This window comes from Petaurus breviceps, unplaced genomic scaffold (genome assembly GCF_028583685.1).
Source record: "Petaurus breviceps papuanus isolate PSGF00001 unplaced genomic scaffold, PetGlider_PUasm1.0 90515, whole genome shotgun sequence".
Lineage (NCBI taxonomy): Eukaryota > Metazoa > Chordata > Mammalia > Diprotodontia > Petauridae > Petaurus > Petaurus breviceps.
The window spans coordinates 2,446,941-2,469,101 of NW_027187269.1; the positions used below are offsets into that span (position 1 = coordinate 2,446,941).

The 22,161-nt window shown below is 38.1% G+C and overlaps 1 protein-coding gene across 1 annotated transcript in view; it reads right to left on the reverse strand.

The window, feature by feature from the left end:
* FRMPD4 (FERM and PDZ domain containing 4) overlaps positions 1-22,161 on the reverse strand; it is a 302,625-nt gene that overhangs the window by 74,868 nt on the left and 205,596 nt on the right. The gene's annotated exons all lie outside the window — the stretch shown is intronic.

Here is a 22,161-nt window from a genome sequence, read left to right on the forward strand (position 1 = left end):
ACAATAATGCTCTGTTGAGTAGGGAACAGTTTTAAAACCATCAGCTCAATCTCTTTTTTTGTACCTTTTCTCTGTTAATAAAATTGATTTCTCCTTCTCCCCTTCTGTGTTTCCAATTTTCTTTTCTGTTTTAAAATGTCTCCATTTCTTCAGTATTAGTTTGGGTAATTTTTCACAATGGGGTGGTGGGGGAAGGGAAGAAAGATTTCTGAAATTATCTCAGCTATTTGGGAAACTAATATCTTATAAGGGTCAATATCATTTTGAAAAATCCTTTATGGCTCTCTATGTAAAAGCAGCATGCTAAAAATCATACCCTGGTGTACATCCCCACATTGTGCCAACTCACTTAATGAGCAGTAGCAGTGCATAGTATATACTTGGCATAAACATTATGGAGAGGAAACATTATAGAGAGAAAACTATTGGGGAAGATTTCGGGCTAAAAGGAGTGTTTTGGTAGCAAAAGGAACACATTGGCAGTTAGTAACTGAATGAAGCAATGGTTTAATTGTCCCCAAATAACTAATCATCTATTATAATTGCTATTATTATTACATCACTTTTTGCAATTCATTCCCTTTCACTCTCTCTCTCTCTCTCTCTCTCTCTCTCTCTCTCTCTCTCTCTCTCTCTCTCTCTCTCTCTCTCTCTCTCTGACTATCTCTGTTCCTATCTTTCTCCACATCTGTGTCCCTCTGACTTTGCCTACCTTCTTATCTCTCGTTTGTTAAATAGAAAAAGGCTAGTTGCAACTTTGTGGAGAAGGACCAGGCTTTCTTTTCCTCATATTGCAGTTAATTGCCTGGTGGTGTGATTTATTGCTTAGCTGTGTGAAGAGGAGATGATCTGTATGCAAGGACTGCTTCCTTAGACAACCCACCACAATCACATTTGTAACACTAACTGCTTTGTTGTCACTCCTGCACACTCTTCTGGCTGTGTTGCTGCTGTGTCCCACTGACATATTGCTGGGGGGAAATCAATGGAGCAGTGGGAAACAGGAATGGAATAGAAATTCAGGGTAGAGTGAGGAACAACAGAAAGAATAGTGGGAATGAAGCTGGTCTCTTCAATCCCATTCTATAATGCAACTCTCTCATTTTCAGAACCACAGCTGCTGGACAGCAGACAGAGAAGACTAGCATGGGTTTCAGGCATTATTATTAGAATAGGTTACACATAATGCTGAAATCTAATTATGAGGACAAAGTGGCAGAGCACAGCATATCTAAGAACTAAGGTTTTATCATTTTTTTCCAGAGGGGATATGATTAGACAATGTGAGGGATTCATATATGGATTTGGTGAACTGAGAATCATAAATATGATTTCTATGTTCAACACACACACACACAATTTCTGTAAAAACAAAATAATTCTTCCTGGCTGCCTAGCTTGGCATGCAGGGCCTTTCAAAATCTGGCATCCAATATCTTCTTGTTCAGTTGTCTTTCTTTGGAATCCCATTTTGGGGTTTTCTTGGCAGAGATACTGGAGTAGTTTGCTATTTCCTTCTCTAGCACATTTTACAGGTGAAGAGCTCAAGCAAATAGTTAAGTGACTTGTCCAGGGTCATATAGCTAATAAGTGCCTAAGGTCAGATTTGAACTCAGGAAGATGAGTCTTTCTAACTCCAGGACTGGCACTCTATTCTGTCCAGTCTTATTTTGTAATATTCTTTTCCACCTATCCTACCCAACCAAACTAGGCTATTTGTTGTCCCCTACATATATTTTTCTTTTCCCTTAATTTACTCACTTTGTTTTCTCTAAGTCAGTTAGGTGATAAAATAGATATTGTAGAGTACTTAGAAATGGAAGCTACTTGGCACAGTGGATAGAACACCAGGCCTGGAGTCAGGAGGATGTGGCCTCAGATACTTATTAGCTGTGTGACTCTGGGAAGTACTTTCCTCTTCCACATGTTGAATTCTTATCCATCTTTTAAAGGTCAACTAAAATCCTCACCTTCCCTCACTGGGTCACCTTGAATCTACAGGAAGTTCTCCTTGATTCCCCTTGATGAAACCCTCGATGAACTAGTAATCATTTTGTATTATGTTGCATTGTAGTTATCTCTTCTTTGCAGACTATATCACTCTATTAGATTGTAAGCTCTACAAAGACATGGTCACATTTTATCTCCATTTTGTATACCATTTTCTCCCTTTTCCTTTGCCCTACCCCTAGTACAATGCTTTGAATACAGTAGGTACTTAATAAATGATTGTTGAAGGAAGGAAGCAACTACAAGGTAACCCCCCCCCCACTAAATTGAATTGAATTAAAATAATACAGTATTCAAACAATAGGTTTCTTGTCTAATTGTCCATCCTAACCCCCTATCCCTTCCAAGAAATTCCTATGTATTTTTGTTACTAGGAAAAACAAACAAAGGTGTGTGTCATGGTCGGATTATGGTTTGAATTAATTGGAAGATTTTTTTTTTTGGAGAAGTAGTGAAAGAGCAGGGACAAAAGTATGTCTGTGTGTGTGTGTGTGTGTATGTGTGTGTGTGTGTGTGTGTGTGTGAAGGAGGTGTAGCAGATCAGGAAGGATACAGAAGTATGGAATCACAAAGGGAACAGGTTATTTCTGAGAACTATTATTTCTGAGACAAGGCATTCCTTGGTCCCTTGGGGGCAAAACAGAAAAGAACAGAGCTTGTTGGAATCCAGTCTATGCTGTTTTGCACTGACCAAATTGTGAATTTACTTGTCTTTGTCACTAACTAGCTGTATGACTTTGGGTAAGTTGCTTAGCTTTCCTTGGGTCAGAATTTCCTCTGTTGTCTAAAGAAAAGATTGCATTAGATTTTTTCTAGCGCCTTTTGGCTCTAACAATCTGTGTTGCTGTGAATTTTGCATAGACTAAGGGCCATGGCCCCACCATGTGTACAGCATGCCAACCCCTGGAGATGGACTAATATGCATAGAAAATTTGAAGAAGTTTCATGAAGTTTCTCAAAAATATTCTACTCCAGTGATCTTTGCTCACTATTACACTTTCTTATTAGGAAATTTATGAATAATTATCAATCATCAAATAGCATTAATTTGATAATGAGAACATTTGTTAAAACATCTCAATTACATTGCCTTCATTTGCAGTCTTTGGTGCTCTCCTCTGAAATATTTCTAGTATGTATGCCAAGCTGACTTTAATTCTATACTTTAAATGAATAAAACTAAGTTATTTGATTTGAAATAAAATATTTCTATATGCTGCAGTGAAATTCTGTCTTTCATTCTCAATATCACACCACACTCATCTCTAGTTATTTAATTAAAATCCGTCAAGCAGATAGAATGAAATTCATAGTCCCCCAAATCTCCTAGGTCTCCCAACCTGTCACCGAGAAGAACAAACCCTAAAATTGTTTTGAAGTAATATCAAGATGACAAAACTCAGGAAGGGACAATACCAATAGAAGAGTAACCAAATATCTTTATGCTCTTCTTCCCTTATCCCCACTCCTACCTCTACGCCTACTTCCCACAAGCAAGCATATCCTTGACCAGTTACAAGTACAGGATCACTTATTGAAATATTATGTCACTGTATTGCTACTGAATGAATTTTCTGCTTCCACAAAATAGATCCCTTTTAAGAGCCAAATTCTTCTAGAATGATTTAATGAGTTGGTTATAAAGTCATTTTTTTTTGCCTTTTTGGAGGGCAATTTGGGGGTTAAGTAACTTGCCCAAGGTTACACGGCTAGTATTTTTGTGTGGGTGTTAAGTGTCTCAGGCTGGAACCGAACTCGGGTCCTCCCGACTCCAGGGCCAGCGCTTTACTCACTGCGCCACCTAGCCGCCCCCTATAAAGTCATTTTTATCCCTGAGTCACTGTGCTGACTTGCTGGGAGAAATACAACATAACCTTACCTTAAACCTCTCCTGCAAAGTTTATCTTTAATTATTTTCTTTTCATTGTTGCAGCAAAAGTCTTTCTTTAGCCCTTCCTCCTGCAGGCTCCTTTGTGCCTCCACGGAAACATTTTTGGGGACCCCAAACATCAGTGGCTGCAAGGCATGCTGTTGTATCAGGCTTCATTTTATAATTTCATTGGGTATGCTTCTTCTGCAGAGAGCCAGGCTGAGTGAGGGAGAAGCCCAAATCCAAGAGAGGTGGTGCTCTGAATGCATTATGAACTTCCTCTCTATTCCAAGTGATAATAAAGCTGGTGTTCCCCAAGGCCACCATTACACAGAGAAGCCCAGTTTGGCAAGCCTCCTGAATTACCCTGTCTCCCTTCACCCCCTTTATTCCTAGATAAAATTTAATTCATTTTCTATGTTCAGCCCCTACTCAAAGAACAAATATGTAAGGAGATGACAATTTGCATTCATGGATGGGATCAGTACAGGTTATCATTTGTTCACCTTTCATGCCTCCCAAACAAAGGAATCCACCAACTTGTTGGATAGAATCAATGGAGTCCTTTAGTGCAAAGAAATATTTCAATGCTGCAAACTCTCATTCTCCAATGGATTTGTAATCTCATCCATGTGGACATTCCCTCCAGAAAATCAATTTACAATTTATCTTTAAGCCTTCCTGTTTTCTGACTTTCAAATATGTCTTCCCATGAGAACAGAATAGGTGGTCCACCCAATGAATTTATATAAAAAATTATGGTTAAAATATTTTTAGGACTTTAAAAAATTCTGAATTTTCTTAAAAACAAACTGATGATGACAACTCAAAGAGGAATGCTCTGAGATTTACAGTATAATACTGTAAGCAATCTGATATAGGTTATATAGGTGCAATAATGCTAAACATATTTCCACATTAGTCATTATGACAGAAGATATTGAAGTAAGTGGTTTTCACTTCTGTAAGAGTTAACTTATTTATGTAAGGTGATTGACTATAAGAAAGTAATCTAGCAGGGCAGCGAGGTGATGCAGTGAATAGAGCACCAGTCCTGGAGTCAGGAGAACCTGAGTTCAAATCTGGCCTCAGATACTTAACACAAAAACTAGCGGCTTGACCTTGGGCAAGTCACTTAGCCCCAATTGTCCTCTAAAAAAAAAAAAGATAATCTAGTTCAAGTGATAGACTTTTTTTTTAGAGGTCAGTTGGGGTTAAATGACTTGCCCAAGGTCACATGGCTAGTTTTTGTGTTAAGTATCTGAGGCCAGATTTGAACTCAGGTCCTCCTGACTCCAGGACTATGCTCTATTCACTGCACCACCTAGCCACCCCAAGTGATAGACTTTCAAAAGACAAATGAGAACAGTGAACATCCAAAGACAATCAGCGCATGTTGTCTTTATTAGCATTCTTTCTTCTAGCCATTCAGATTGACCTTCTATGTTGACTATCTTAGATGATTCTGCATGAAAACAAAAATCTGATGCATATGTAACTACAGTCCCAATTACCTGAATCCTACAAATGACTGGAGTGGAAAATATTATAAGGTGAAAAAGAGCAAAAGATAGTGGATTTTAGAAGTCGCAATAGTGAAATAAAAGCCTGATAGGATAGAAATGGGTTCTGGAGCCCCAGAAATTTTTTATAATTTCATGAAAAAAGAGTAATTTCCCCATGAGGTAGCTAGTGGATATAGTGGATAGATTTCTGGGCCTAAAGCCAGGAAGATCTGAGTCAAATACAGCCTCAGACACTTACTAGTTGTGTAACTTTGGGTAAGTCAGTTAACTGTTTGCCTCTGTTTCCTCATCTGAAAAATGTATATAATAATAGCACCTACCTCCCAGGGTTGTTTTGAGGATCAAAACATTTTATTTAATAATAATTGTTCCTGGCACATAGTAAGCACTATATAAATTTTAGCTATGATAATAATAATAGTTATTATTATTATTTAGGCAGTATTCACATAGATAAGATCACAAATCCATTGAAGAAGTATGCCTTTTTTTCCCCAGAATTGTATACAAAGTTTTAAATGATTTATTATTATTTTTTGCCTTTTTTGTGGAGGGCAATTGCGGTTAAGTGACTTGCTCAAAGTCACACGGCTAGTTTTTGTGTTAAGTGTCTGAGGTCGGATTTGAATTCAGGTCCTCCTGACTCCAGCGTCAGTGCTCTATTCACTGAGCCACCTAGCTGCCCGATGATTTATTATTTAATGTCACTGATTCATAACTGCTAGTGTCTTTGCTGTGAAAGATAGCACAGCAAAATGAATATAGAGGCAGAAAGTTCAAGTCTCCTCTCTGTCCTATACTGCTTGTGTTTACCTGGGTAAGTCATTTAACCTCATATGCCTTGAGCAAATGTGTAAGATTAGAAGCTGCAGAGAAAGTGCCAGTTTACATTACTGAAGGAAGTCCTTTACAAGGAGCTTCCTAAATGAGTGAAGCACGCACAGGTCCAGTTGAAACAGAATCAATACTCTTTCAGAATTTATAGGATACTTTTTTCTTGCATGATTATAGAGTTCTTTCATTTGGAATAGCTTCTCTACACTCAAAAGCAAATAACTTTAATTATCAGTATTTAATAATGTAGTTTAAATTTTAAAAATGTATATAATATTTTATTTTTTCCAATTACATGTAAAGATAGTTTTCAACATTGACATTTTAATAAGATTTTTGAGTTCTAAATTTTTCTCCCTTGTTTAGTATTCTTCCCCCTCTAATACTGCAAGCAATCTGATATAGGTTATATAGGTGTAATCATGTTAAACATATTTCCATATCATTCATATTGTGAAAGAAGAAACAGAACAAGAGGAAAAATATGAAAAATAGTATGCTTCAATCTGTATTTAAACTTCATCATTTCTTTCTTTGGATGTGGGCAGCATTTTCCATCAAGAGTCTTTCAGAATTGTTTTGGATCATTATGTTACCAAGAAGAGCTATGTCTATCATAGTTAATCATTGCACAATGTTAGCATGCTTGTTTTTAATTGGTTTACCTTACCTTCCTCTTTTTATATTCTCTCACCAAATAAAAACATCCATGAGGACATGCTCTAGCAGTCCCAAAGTACATATGTGGATGTGGGGAAAACAGGGAGATGGAGAACAACAATTAGAGATTATGTCATTGGCATCAAATGCCTAATGTATCTTATATGGTAGACATTCAGTTTATCCACTTGCCAATGATCTACACCTACCACACTACTGCAGATCATGTTTAAACTGCCATGCTCCTGTATTCCAGGCTCCTGTCCCTCCTGTCTCTAACTTAAAACTCCTTTCCAAGGACCTTGGGAATCTGATTGGTAAGCACCCACTTTGTCTTTTCTAGAACCTAGACTCACCATGAAACTTCCTGGTCATCTTCATGTCATTGTATGTGCACCCTCCTCCATCTCATTCCCAATTTTCTAATTCTGGCTTTGAGAACAGTAATCAAATACACCTGGATTAATTAACCAGGGATATCCCTGCAGAGAATGTGCCAGTCAATAAGCATTGATTAAATACTTATGGGGTATATACAATCAGGTACCATACAAAGAAGTAGGGATACAACGAAAGGCAAAAATGTGGTTCTTACCCTCAGGGGACTCATATTCTAATGGAGAGACAACATGTAAATAACTATAGTACATGCAAGATATGTACATTATAAATGGGAGATCATCTCAGAGTGAAGGAACTAGCAGTTGGTGAGAGTGGGGTTAAGAAAAGGCCTCATAAAAGGTGGGATTTGAAATATTGCAGAGGGAGCCAGGAAAGCCAACAGGCAAAGGTGAGGAGGGAGAGAATTCCAGGCCTGAGGAACAGTCAGTGAGTGAAAAACCAAGGAGTCAGGAGATGGAGTACGTTATGTAGGTAACAGCAAGGAGGCTGGATGTCATTGGATTTGTAAAGGACATGGAAGAGAGTCAGCTATTAGAGGACAAGAAAGTTTAGGAAAGGGACTAGCATATGGAGGACTTTAAAGATCCATCAAAGAATTTTACATTTGATTCTGGAGGTAAGAGGGAGCCCCCAGAGTTTATTGAGTGGAAAGAGGGGGATTGATATTACCAGATCTGAACATTAGGAAAATCACTTTAGCAGCTGAGGGGAGGATGGAAGGACAGGAAGAGACTTGAGGCAAGGAGACCAATCAGAAGACTGTTGCAAAAGTCTAGGTTTGAGGTGATGAGGTGGTTAATGCCTACAGGAATGGAAAAAAGTGGATATGTATTAGATATTTTATGAAGTAGAAATGTCACAAAGACTTGGTATTGCCCTGTGACTACAATCACCAATTCAAGGACTTCCCTATATATGATATAACACTCCTTACTGGAGGCAGGCACCTATATGCAGTGGAAAAAATAGTGAATCTGAAGTCAAAAAGTCTTGAGTTCAAATTTGGCTTCAGTCACTAGTTATGTAACTGTGGACTAATCATTTAAACTCTGTTAGTCTCAGTTTCTCAATAGGGAATGATAACACCTGCCTCATAGGATTGCTATAAGGAACAAATGAGAAAATATTTGTAAAGCTCTTTGTACAATGCCTGGTACACAGTAAAAACCTGATGAATACTTTCCCCCTGCCTTCCGTGACTACCACTACCCTAAGTGTATTTATTGCCTTCCTCTGCTAGAATCTAAGTTCCTTGAAGGCAAGATTGTTTTGCTTGCTTGCATTTGCACTCTCAGATTTTAGATCAATGCCTGGCATACCATAAATACTAAAATGTTTTTCATTCATTCATTCATTTACTAATATGTTTATTCATTCACAGTTTTATGCCATCACTTTCAGTGTCTACTTTGAAGGCTATGCATAGATTTTCCCCTCTAACAGCACCCACATACTTTTATAAGGGCTTTAGTTTTCCTCAAATTTCCTATTCTTGGAAGAGATCTTAGTGATCTTTCTGGGAAATCCAGGAAGGTGCACAGGAAGAGATTTCCTTTCTGGCTCTCTTTTTCTACCTTTCATTTTTTTCTCGCTGTCTGGGAGACAGGGATAATGAGACTAAAATTTTAGTGATTTCTGGTCCCATAGGATCAGTTGTAGTCTGTTGATGACAAGGTGAAGGAAAACATTATCTCCTTTCATTTTCAGGAAAATAGTTGAAAGGTACCACAGGGCTATACCTGGCAAGATATAATTTGAATAGGAATTTAGTGCCTCCTCTATCTGACCTTTTTGATATCCTGTGTTGTGATTATAATTGTGTATCACATCTCTTCCTAACAAGGTTCTAAACCCATTGCCAGAAAAGAGGAGAAATAGCTATCAAATGAAACTACAAAGCACTAAAAAAGGTCAGATACAACTACTAAGTACAATTGTCACTAGTTACATGACTTGTCAACATTCTGTTTGTTGGCCCTGAAACTTGCCTCTACCTCAAAGTCTCTTAATTTTTCTAAGCTATTTTCAATGGACTCTACGGAAGCAAGTGGGGTGAGGGAACCACGAGAGTGACCTATGCCAACTGAGACAGGAGTGAATGGATTAGTAAAATCCCAGGATGAATCAAAGATGTCACTTTGTCAATAGCTCCAATCTCTTCTTATCAGAGGTGCTTGACAAGAAGCAAAGTTGACAGTTCTGATTTTCACTTCTTCCTTTGCCAATTCTTCACCTGCTAATGATCAGTAAAAACAGAAAAGAAAGTAGCAAGAAAGGGAAAAAAACAATCAAAGAGCCTAGATAATCCATGGGATAGATAATCAATCTCTGAAAAATTGAACTCTTTAACAATGACACAACACATTTGCAAAGCAAGTGTATTTGAAATGACTTTAAAATAGAATGTGTTGACTACCATGCAAAATGAAGAAAAATTATGTAGAACTGTAAAGCATTGTGAGTGATAATGCCCAAAAGGCTGTTAGGGTGACGTTAACTTGGATGATATAAAGAACCGTGCTACAGTTGAGGGAGGATACTACTAGATGACTAATTCTTATGTCCCTATGCTCTCTTGCTTTGTCATTTAGTGGCCTTATTTGCTCACATGACTTCAATGAACATCTTGCTTCATGTGACTTTCAGAGTTGTGCCTGTCTGGTGGTTGGTGGACAATTTAAAAAAATTAAATTTTTACTTTTAGTGTTTTATTTTTCCCCAATTACATGTAAAAACAATTTTAACATTCATATTTAAATTTTTGAGTTCCAAATTTCTCCTTCCCTCCTCACCCCCCTCATTGAAAAGAATTTTTAAAAGTATGCTTCAATCTCTATTGAGACTCTTATCAGTTCTTTCTCTGGGGATGGATAGATTTTTTTCATCATAAGTTCTTCAGAGTTGTCTTGGAATATTGAATAGCAAAGTCATTCACAGTTCATCATCTTACAATATTTCTGTTACTGTGTAAAAAGTTCTTCTGGTTCTACTCATTTCACTTTGCATCAGTTCACCTAAGTCTTTCCCAGGCTATTCCATTACAATCATAAGGTGGTGGACACTTCTAAGTCATCACTTGTGTCCTGTGTCCTAACCCCCATGCATGAGTTCATCATAAGACTCTGTCTTGGGTACTCTCTAGTCTCTCCATACTCTTTCTTGGTGATATTATCTGCTTTGGGTGATACAAATAGAGTTTAATCCATCATTAGGGAGCATCATAGCTTCATGGTCATGTGGTATTTAGGACAGGACCTTTGAATCTACATTAATCTTCCCTGGATGGAATATATAGTTGGCCAGTTCTGCCCCTCTTTCTGGCAAAGCCATCCAACTAGCCATCAAAATATATAAGTCAATGCAGAGGATTATTGTCAGGTCACGCTTGTAACTTTTTTCCGTACACAGTCATTGAACTTTTCATTGTCAACTCACTTCAGAGCCAAGATCTCTAGCTTGTATATGAGGTTTTCAGTCTCACAGTTGCTCAAATTTCTGCTGCAAATACAGAGAACTTCTGGTGACTCTCACTCTGTAGGTATGGAACAATACCTAATTTTTCCAGGGCTGGCATATGTCTATAAGATAAAAGTTTTTTTTAAAGTATATATAGGCAAATACTGGTGCATGTTTGAAGCAACTGACCATGTCTTTGAAACCTTGTTCTCATCTCTCTGTCCATTGGTCTCCAAAAGCTTTTGCTGGTTTTAAGACAACTTTAAGTTTCTTGCATTTCTGCTTCTATGCTCTTCAATCATATGTATTCAAGCTATATCACTGCTTAGCAAAAGCAGTTTAAAAAACAAATTTGTGTTAATAACTGCCAAATATTAGAAAAGTCTTTAGATCTCAATGACACTTTGAATATGATCAATTTAGGAGTGTTCCTATTTTCTTTGGGTGGTTGCTCACTTCTTGTTGTGATACTATGAGGCCCACCTCCTTGACAAAGGTGCTACAAAACTGGCATTCATTAATTGAAAGTCACAAGCAATTTTCCTCACACGGATCCAGTATTTTTATTAACTTTGTCTCATGTCCTTCCAGGGTCTCTCCTAATGTAATGATGCAGGTACACCAACACTTGCAGATAGTTCATGTTTCAATTATTTTCTCCATTAAAAGGTGCTCTCTAAGGCCTTGAGGCATATACTGAACTTGGCAAAATCCAGCTGGGGAGATGAAACTGGTCTTCTCTTTGTCTTCTTCTACCACAAGAATTGGGTAATAGCCATCCTGCAAGTCTAACATAGAGAACCACTGGTTTCTTAACAAACAAAATCTAAGGCATCTTGAATTCATGGAATGGTATGCTGGTCCATTATCATTCTTTTGGTCAAAGAGATTGGAGGTGGGGTTTCTCTTGGTTTCTCCAAAGCTTAAAGCAAGTGTCAGTTTCCACAGGAAGCCTCTCCTTATCCCTTAGTTGATAATGCCTTTCCCCTCAAGTGATCAATCAACCAACTAACCGATAAACATTTGTTAAGCACTTACTATATGGCATGCACTGAGCTAAGTGCTGGCGATACAAACAGAACAATGAAATAGAAATTATTTTGTATGTAACTTCTCTCCCCTCTTTTCCCCTTCTCTTCCCTCCCCTTCCCACCTCTTCCCTTCCTTAGACTGAATTTCCTTATGCCACCCAGACTGGAAATGCAGTGGCCACTCCTGTTTGGCTTGGAAGCTTTGACCTGCTCTGTTTCTAATTTGGGCCAGTTTAGCAGTCGGTCTGCTCTTGAGAGTTCTACATATCGGTGACAAATTTAGTGTGGACACTCTGTTACCCTTTAGCCCTATTATTTCTCAGTCCTGTGACTCAAGTGATCCTCCAGCCTCAGTCTCCCCAGTAGCAGGGATTACAGCCTAGCCTAAATAATTTTCTCTGTTCATTAAACTTTCCACAAAGAGAACACAAGGTCATTAAGGGGAGAAATTGTATTGTCTTTTGCTATCCAGTTCTCATCCCAGTGGCATATGTCAAATACATAAATAATTTTAAAGTGAATGTTTGCTGAATTATAAAACCTATCTTGTTTTTTTAATTTTATTTTTAATTTATGGGATAAATAGAGCATTTCCATAACATAGTATACTAACAAGTACAACAATTTAGTCTTAAAAGGCTCAGGGGAAGGGAATTTCATAAGAGGAAAAAAAGAATTGCTATGACCGGCCAGAAAGAATGCTCTGGTTCAAAACCAGATAAATATATTCCTATTTTCTTTTCACAGAAAGTAAGAAGGGCCCTTAGTTCAGCCTCTTGATTTGACAGATGAGAATAGTGAAATGACATGAAAATTTTTTAATGTGAACAGTTTTTTTCTTGGTATCTAGAGCAGGGAATCTAGAGAAACTATAGCCACATGTACTGCTGACATAATTAGGATTTCAAGACCCCGTGCTCAGAAAAGATGGAAGATTCTCCTCATGCCTGTCTGAGAGCATGGACTGGGGCACAATGGCTTTGCTTTGGAAGAGGAAGGAAATGGATTTGGTCACTGTTGTTCTGCAGCCACTATGTCTTAAGCCTTCCAAGACATACACACTTTTATTGTTTTCCTTTCCTTCTTCTTCTGAGCATACTAGTCATTTCTGGTCCAAGTCAATTTGGCCAATCTTTCCTCTTATACCAAAGGACAAGTTATGACCATGGAAAAAATTAAATCTGAACATACATAGCATCATTCACCTGTGTACTAAAAATCATATGCATGTGTATAAGGTGGAGGGAGAGGGGGGTAGACAAATAGCTCCTGCAGAAAATACCTGGGCTTAATAGAAGTCAGTCAGTAGTGCAAATGGCAGACAGAAAACCCAAAATTTTGAGAGTGGGGGAGGGTGGAGGAAAGAAAAAAAGAGAAAAAAGAAATTTATGTATGACTTTATTATATGTTTTAAAAGAATAGCAATTTTACATATATAATAAATGTGCAGTTTCATTGCAATCATCTTTTTATTATATTATGTTATGGAAATGCTTATTTTATTCTATAAAGTAAAAATTAAATAAATAAATGTGAAAAAAAGCATATTAGGCCACATGGAAATGTTATGGTGTCCTAGGGGCATTTTGTTTAGTCCTGGGTGCCATATTTCAGAAAAGATAATGGCAGGTTGGAGAACATTCTGAGGAAGTTTAATCAGGGTGCCACTTGTTTGGGGTGGGATCCTGAGGGAATGGATTGCAAGGAGTAAGACTGTTTAGCCTACAGAAGGGAAGGCTTTGAGGTGGAGGGGATGGAGGGGAATGGAGATGATAATCATCTTCAAGCATCTGTAGCAGTAACACACTGAAGAGGAATGAACCTTTTCTGCGTTGTCTTGGGGGCACAAATTAGAGCAGTAAGTATGAGTTATAGGGAGATGTTGCAGATTTTAACTTGACTGAAAGGAAAACTTTTTTTTATCTTAAAAAATTAATTTGTTTACTTTTAGTTTATAACATTCAGTTCCACAACCCCTTGAGTTTCAAATTTTCTCCCCCCCTTTCTCCTTCCCCCTCCCCACCATGGTGGCATGCAATCCTTCACATTAAACATTAGTCAAGTTGTAAAGAAGGATTATAACCAATGAAGTGCACAAGGGAGAAAGAAGGAGCGAAACCAAACAAAACAAAATAGAAAGAGAGCAAGTAGTTTGCTTCAATTTGCATTCAAACTCTGTAATTCTTTTCTTTGGATATTCCTTCTATCATGAGTCTTTTGGAGTTATTTTATAGCCTTGCATTGCTGAGAGAAGCCCAGTCTATCAAAGTCAGTCATCACAGATAAAATGTGTCTGTAACTGTGTACAAAGTTTCCTGGTTCTGGTCTCCTCACTCAGCATCAGATCATATAAGGCTCTCCAGTGTATTTCTTATAGCACAATAGTATTTCATTACATTCATATACCCCAACTTGTTTAGTCTTTTCCCAATTGATGGGCATCCCCTTGATTTCCAATCCTTTGCCACCACCATAAGAGCTTTGACCCAGCAATACCACTTTTAGGACTGTATCCCAAAGAGATCATAGAAGTGGGAAAAGGAACCGTATGTATGTATGAATGAAAAGAAAACTTCTTAACAAATGTTGCTATTCCAAAGTGAAATGTGCTGCCTTCTAAGGTAGTGAGTTTATTGTCAGTTGGAGATCTTTGAGCATAATGCATTCCGATGGGTGAGTGACAGGGTTTCTGTCCCAGTATATGCTGGACTAGGTGATCTCTGAGATCTTTTAAGAGCAGCAAGCGTCCATGATTCTCTGACTGAGAAGGCATTAGCCACGGTCCCCTGAAAGCCAGGAGGACTGAGAGGAATTTATGTTCACATGCTGCTTTCCTACACAGAATCATTTTTAAACAATTTCTGCCAGTTACACCAGTGGTTAGTTAAAAGCCTACAATTTAAATTCTTCATCATCCTAGAAGTTTGTCTGTTCTTACTGAAACTGACCATAGAAGTAGAAGAGTTGATTGGCTCTCTGCAGGTTCCTGCTTCTCATCAGGACACGAGAGGCAGCAATAATACAATACTCACCCCTGTGGCAATTGTAAAGAATTACCAGTCCCATGGTACTTATGGATTTTCAGAGTGAAGTTGGTATAACATATACACATTTATACACACACATTTATTTTATATATATGTGCATATACATACTCACACACATAAAGCATATATACAAAATATCTATATATTGGAATTCCAGGGTGTGTATTTGTATATATGTGCATATATACACACACATATATAAAATATATATAAAACATATGTGTGTGTATATATACACACATATATACACATACACACAAACATACATATATATATACAGACATCCACCCATCTGTCTATTTGTCTATCTGAGAGTCTCTGTCTCTCTCCGTATCAGATAGATAGATAGATAGATAGATAGATAGATAGATAGATAGATAGATAGATAGATAAAGAGACTAGTCTTCAGGAAGAAGGGAAGGAGGAAGGGCCATGGTTAAGCCTAGAAATGGGATTCCTTTTTCAGAGGCTGATATTGGTCATGTATTAGTTAATGATATTAGTGCAGCTACTAGAGAGTTCAAATCGAGCCTCAGACACTTATTAGCTGTGTGACCCTGGGCAAGTCACTTAACCCTTTTTGCCTCAGTTTCCAATGGTAAACCACTCCAGTACCTTTGCCAAGAAAACCCCAAATGGCGTTATGAAGTGTCAAACACAGCTGAATGAATGAGAAACAACAAGCTACTATGTTTATATGGGATATTTCCATGTATCTGATATTTAGGAATGAATTAGGCCATGTTCTCTCCAATCAGGGGCCACAAGTGATGTCTTGTGTACATTACAAACACTGGAGCTATGGATTGTAAAGTAATTGCTTTATGCAAAAAAGGAAAATGACAAATGTTCAAGTGGATGTGATAAAATAGAGACACTAATGCACACTAGTGAAGTTATAAACTGATCCAACCATTCTGGAGAGCAATTTGGGACTATGCCCAAAGGGCTATAAAACTTTCTATAACCTTTAAGCCAGCAATAATGTCACTAGGTCTGTACTCTAAAGGGATCAAAGAAAAAGGAAAAAGGACCTATATGTACAACAGTGTTTATAGTAGCTCTTTTGTGGTGGCAAAGAATTGGAAACTGGAGAGGGGGGATGCCCATCCATTGTGATTGAATATTATTCTGCCTTAAGAAATGGCAAGCAGGATGGCTTCAGTAAAACCTGAGAAGACTTATAAGAATTGATTCAAAATGAAATGTACAGAACCAGGAGAGCATTGTACATTGTAAATATAATAGCGTAAGATGACAGACTATGAATGACTTAGCTATTCTCAGAAATACAATGATCCAAGATAATAATGAAAGACTTATGATGAATGCTATCCATCTCAAGGGAAATAACTCATGGAGTCTGAATGCAGGTTGAAGCATCTTTTTTTATGCGAAAGACCAATTTTATTTTATTTTTTTACATTTTTTTTAAGCAATTGGGGTCAAGTAACTTGCTCAAGGTTACACGGCCAGTTATTTCTGGGTGTGGTGCTTTTTATCTGAGCCCGGATTCGATTCCCAGGTCATCCCAACACTAGGGCCAGTGCTCTTACTCGTTGAGCCACCTGGCTGCCCCTTACATTTCTTTTTAAAAATTTTTTTATTATTAATTTGTTTGTTTACTTTAACTTTACAAGATTCAGTTCCACAATTCCTTGAGTTTCAAATTTTGTCCCCCTCCCTCCACTCCCCCCCCATGGCACCATACAATCGAGTATAGGATCTGCAAATACTTTCACATTAGACATTAGTCAGGTTATAAAGATGGATTGTGTCAGATGGAATGAAAAATGGTAAAGAGGAAATAAAACCAAACAAGAAAAAGAAAAAGATCAGGTGGTTTGCTTCAATCTGGATTTAAACTCAGTTCTTTCCAGTTTTTTCTCTGGATGTAGACATCTCTCTCTCCATCATGAGTCTTTTGGGATTGACATATCACTGCATTGCTGAGAAGAGTCCAGTCTATCAAAGCTGGTCATCACATGTATGTTGTGTCTGTAATTGTGTACAAATTTATCCTGGTTCTACTCTTCTCACTCAGCATCAGCTTGTATAAGCCTCTCCGGGTAAATATGAAGTCCATCTGCTCCTTGTTTCTTATAGCACAATAGTATTCCATTACATGCATATACTACAACTTGTTCATCCATTCCTCAATTGAGGGACACCCCCTCAATTTCCAACTCTTTGCTACCACAAAAAGAGCTGCTATAAATATTTTTGTACATATGGGTCTTCCTCCCACTTCTATGATCTCTTTGGGATATAACCCTAGAAATGGTATTGCTCAGTTGAAGCATCTTTTTAAACTTGCTTTATTATTCTTATTAATTTAGGTCTGAATTTTCTTTTGCTACATAGTCAATATGAAAATGTTTCGCATGATTACACATGTATAATCTATATCAAATTACTATCCTTCTTAAGGGTGAGTGAAGGAAAGGAAAGAGGGAGAGAATTTAGAACTCAAAACTTTAAAAAATGTTAAAAATCATAGTTTACATGTAATTGAAAAAAATAAAATAAAAATTAAAGGTAACTCCTCTGTAGCCAGAATAAGACTGAGTTGTGTGTAAAATGAATGGGGTAAAGCTCTACCTCCTTGTTTTACCTAAAAAACTTTCTTTTTTGCAGTCATCAATATTTGCAACAATATTGAAGGGGAGGCTGAAGCTCTTCGAAATTATTTTGGCAATAGAAGTAAATATACTAGCAATTTTTTTCCACTTGGGGCAAATATTGAGAAATGGTCAGCATCTGGCAATAGGCTCACCAATAACCTCCTAAATTGGTTTCCCTGCCTTGAGTCCCTCTTCTTTCCATTCCATCTCTCCCACAGCTAACAAAGTAATTTTACTGATGCTCAAGTCTGACCATGTCACCCCATTACTCAAAGACCCCAGTGACCTATCTTTCCTAAAATCTTTTACCTACTTGCAGGCCTAATTGATTTTTCTCCTTCTTACTCCATGGTCCAGTCAAACTGACTTTCTTGTTATTTCTCTATCTCCATTGCGTTTGCTTTGGCCATTCCTTATACCTGAAGTATATTCCCTCTATGCTTCTATTGACCTTCAGAGTTCCTCTCAAGCATCATGGCTAGTGTTTCCCCTCATAACCTATTACTTCCAGCATTTAGCACAATGCCTGACTCTTAGTAGGTGACTAATAAATGTTCTTTGGGGTGGTTAGGTCGTTAGGTTAGGATTTGTCAAGGTTAGCACCGGCCCTGGAGTCAAGAGGACCTGAGTTCAAATCTGGCCTCAGACACTTGACACACTTAGTAGCCATGTGACCTTGGGCAAGTCACTCAACCCAAATTGCCCTGCCTTCCCCCCTGCAAAAAAAAATGCTCTTTGACTGACTAACCTTGTATTTATATATTTATTTTGAAAATACTTAGATATGTATTTGTCTCTCCTAAGAGAATGCACCCTCCAGAACTTAGCACAATGCCTGACACAGAGTAGGCACTTAATGAATACTCGTTGATAGTTATTTGCCATGACAGTAACTCCTGAGGGCTGAGACACCCCTGGGGTGAGTGCCGCTACCAATACTGTCTTAGGAGTGAGTAAATCAAGACAGAAATAATCCCAAGGAAGAGACAGGGCAGAGAAAGAAGGAAGCATCCCAGGACAGGTTTGTTGGCATCCCTGAAGCTTCCCATAGTGGGGTATCTCCTCCAGATACCTGCCCTAGTTATAAGCAATTCATAGATTAGGGGTAGGGTTTTGGCACACAGGTGTTTTGGGACAAGGTAGTAACAGATTAAGTGAACAATCATTAGAACACTACAACAATCATTATGGAAAAGATTGAGAATAGGATTGAAATAGGATGAGGATCCACTGAATTTAAGGACCATTGTGGTAGCAAAGCTTTCCGGTTTGGCGATATTTCTCCTTCTCTGCCATGTTCACCCAACTTTGCCTGTACCAGTGAAGAACAGACAAATCTGCCTTTGACCTCTAACAGCAATTATGAAGAATTCTTATTCCTTGATTCCATTTACTTCTTTTCCACTAGCTCCTGGAATAAAAAGGTCCCCTGAAGTGAATTCTGTCATTGAAGCATGCTCTTTGCAGGTGCAAGGAGAAATAAGTGCTATTATGACCATTAGATATCATGCTGAACAGGAGATCAATTTTAACCTTCTAGATCCAGGCTAGTGAATAAATTGAAAAAAAGGTTACTGAAGGAGTGGGCAAAGCCATGTAAGTTGGCAAGTGATGCTGGGAGAATGAATGGTTTTTCTGCTTCACTAAGTGAATCTAAACCAAGCAGCATGAATTATATCATAATTACAGGTGGGCCAAGATGCCTTGCTGGCAGCCAGCAACAATCTGAGTATGCCACATTGTTTTGGAAGTGCCAAGGGGCTAATGCATGAATTCTTGTTCGTTTTCCTGTCGCTTAGATTTGCTCCTCACTCTGCTTTTAGCCATATGTACCTTTTTGGGTGGGGGTGCCTTGTTTTGAAGGGTTAAAAATGAAAGAACATTTTAATTGTCTGAAAACATCTGAAGGACTCTCTCAAGGAATTCTTGGAATAAACATCAAAAGACTCTTCCTCTAGAAGAGCAGGGGGATTCCAAAGAGGACAGATTTTGCTGGTTTGATCAGATATAAGAAATGCACCCAGAGATAAAAGCTGTGATGTGCAGTGGAAAGGACAAACTGCACAATTACCACACAGTTGTTCATGCCCCACAATGGGTATTCTCTTGAAAGCTGATTGTTCTTCAGCAATTTCTAGCCAGTTATTTTAAAAGCTTATAATTTTCTAAAATGACAACTTGTTCCAAGATGTAAGGAATTCTCATACCACAAATGCTGGTATGAAAAATTATTGTTCTGAACTTAGGAACTGTGAGAAATTCACATCGATGGGGAGATGGTGGAAGCTTTGTATACTCTATTTATGATTGTCTCATACATAGGGATAGCAAAGCCCCACCCCTGTGGCTCATTCAGTGAGCAAATCAGCGGGAGGTTATGCCCACTTAGGGCAAAAGATTGGGCAGGTCTTGTTACAGACCTCCTTGGGTTAGTCATTGAATCTCTCTGGGCCTCAGTTTCCTCATGTGTAAAATGAGGAATTCCTGTTAGTTGTAAAGTTAGAAGTTACCTGGGGAATATATGCAGTCATCTTTCAGCTCAGCATTAATGTGGTTTGGAATTACATTGATATAGTGTGACTTTTATCAAGATAGAATGTTTAAGCTTACAGTTTATATCCCTTATTACAATCCCCAAAGGGAAAGTCCTCCTTTGGTGTTTCCACCCACTAGTTGAGCCCATCTCAAGTGAACTGACATGCAGAAAGCATTTGCAAAATTAGGAGAATCCATAATTACTTTTGGCAAGTACTGATGCAAGCAGAATAAGGTGGGTTTTTTCTTTGTTTAATTTTTTTTAACAAAAAAGTCTCTAAGTTTCTTTACAACATTTGCTATTATTGTTCAATTGTTTTCAGTCATGTCCAACTCTTTGTGACCCCATTTGGAGTTTTCTTGGCAAAGTTACTGGAATGGTTTGCCATTTCCTTCTCTAGCTCATTTTACAGATGAAAAAATTGAGGCAAACAGGGTTAAGTGACTTACCCAGGGTCACACTGCTAGGAAGTGTCTGAGGCCAGATTTGAACTCAGGAAGACAAGTCTTTCTGACTCCAGGGCCGGTGTGCTATCCACTGTGCCACTTAGCTGCCCTTCAGTAAGCACTTCAAAATGCTTTATCTATCTGTTTGACCATGTCACTCCCAAGTTCAAAAGCCTTCAGTGACTCCCTATGGCCTCTAGAATAAAATACAAGCAGCTTCTTTGATTGGTGGAAATAATTGCATGAATCATAGCACATTAAGATGATGGAAGATTGGGGCCGCTAGGTGGCGCAGTGAATACAGCACCAACCCTGGAGTTAGGAGGACCTGAGTTCAAATGCAGCTTCAGATACTTAACACTTACTAGCCATGTGACCTTGGGAAAAACACAACCCCAAAAGCCCTGCCTTCCCCCCTCCAAAAAACAAAAAAACAAACAAACCAAAAAACAAAACAAACAAACAAACAAAAAAAAACCCCAAGGTGATGGAAGATTATCAGTGAATCAAAGCAATGGATATGAGGAATCCAGAGAAAAATGGAGGTACATGTGAACTAGTGTAGAATGAAATATACAGAACTGGTAAAGCAATGGGCATGTTGAACACAATGATGTATACTAAAAGAACATTAAAACAGGAGTGAACTCTTTTTGGAGTCAGAGGATCTTGGTTCAAAACCCACTTCTGACACTAACTATATGACTTTAGGCAAGTCATTTATTTCATCCCTCTGTGACTCAGTTTCCTGACTGGTAAAATGAGGCAGTTGGACCAGTTTGGTTGGTTTTTGAGGTCTCCTCTGGCTTGAAGTAGCTGATCCTATGATTCTATTCTTGACCCCAGAGAAGAGAGAAGCAAAAGGTGGGAGGCCAGGGAGCAAAATGTTGAATACACCATCAAACATGGTCATTGTGCTGGGGTTTTATTGTTATTCAGTCATTTTTTTCAGTAGTGCCTGACTCGGGATGACCCCATTTGGGGTTTCCTTGGCAAAGATACTCAAGAGGTTTGCTATTTCCTTCTTCAGCTCATTTTGCTGATGAAGAATTGAGGCAAAAAAGGTTAAGTGACTTGTCCAGGGTCTCACAGCTAGTAAGTGAGACCAGATTTGAACTCTGGAAAAAGAGTCTTCCTGATGCTAGGCCTGGCATTCTATACATTGCACCACCTAGCTGCCCCTCATTAGGCTGGGTGCTTTTGCTTAAATGATTTTTGTTGCTGTTATAAGACATTGTTTATGGGGTGGAGGATATCCCTAGATATGATCATGATATAAAAAACAAAAAGCATCAATGCAACTTTTTTTTCCTTAAGGAAGTCAGGCATAATGTTTGGATCAGTCAAAAATATCAACCAAAATAGCGTTTTGGTCTTTTGAATGTCACATCTACCAGAAGCATTATTATTATGGAAACATCTAGGAATGGCATGAGCAATTCTGTGAGATGAAGAAAAAAATTAGCTGTTAGAGTTTTGAAACCAATTGAAGCCTTTTTTTTGCCTTTAAATTTATTTATTTTTAGTTTACAACATTTAGTTCCACAAGTTTTTGAGTTCCAAATTTTCTCTCCCTCCCTCTCCTTCCCCCTCCCCCCAAGATGGCATGTAATCCGATATAGGTTCTACATATATGAAGTTTTGAATGTGTAAGGGTAGAAAGATATGCCTTGTCATTTGAGAAGTTGAGGCTGTTATAAAGCCTAGCTGTTATCCAAA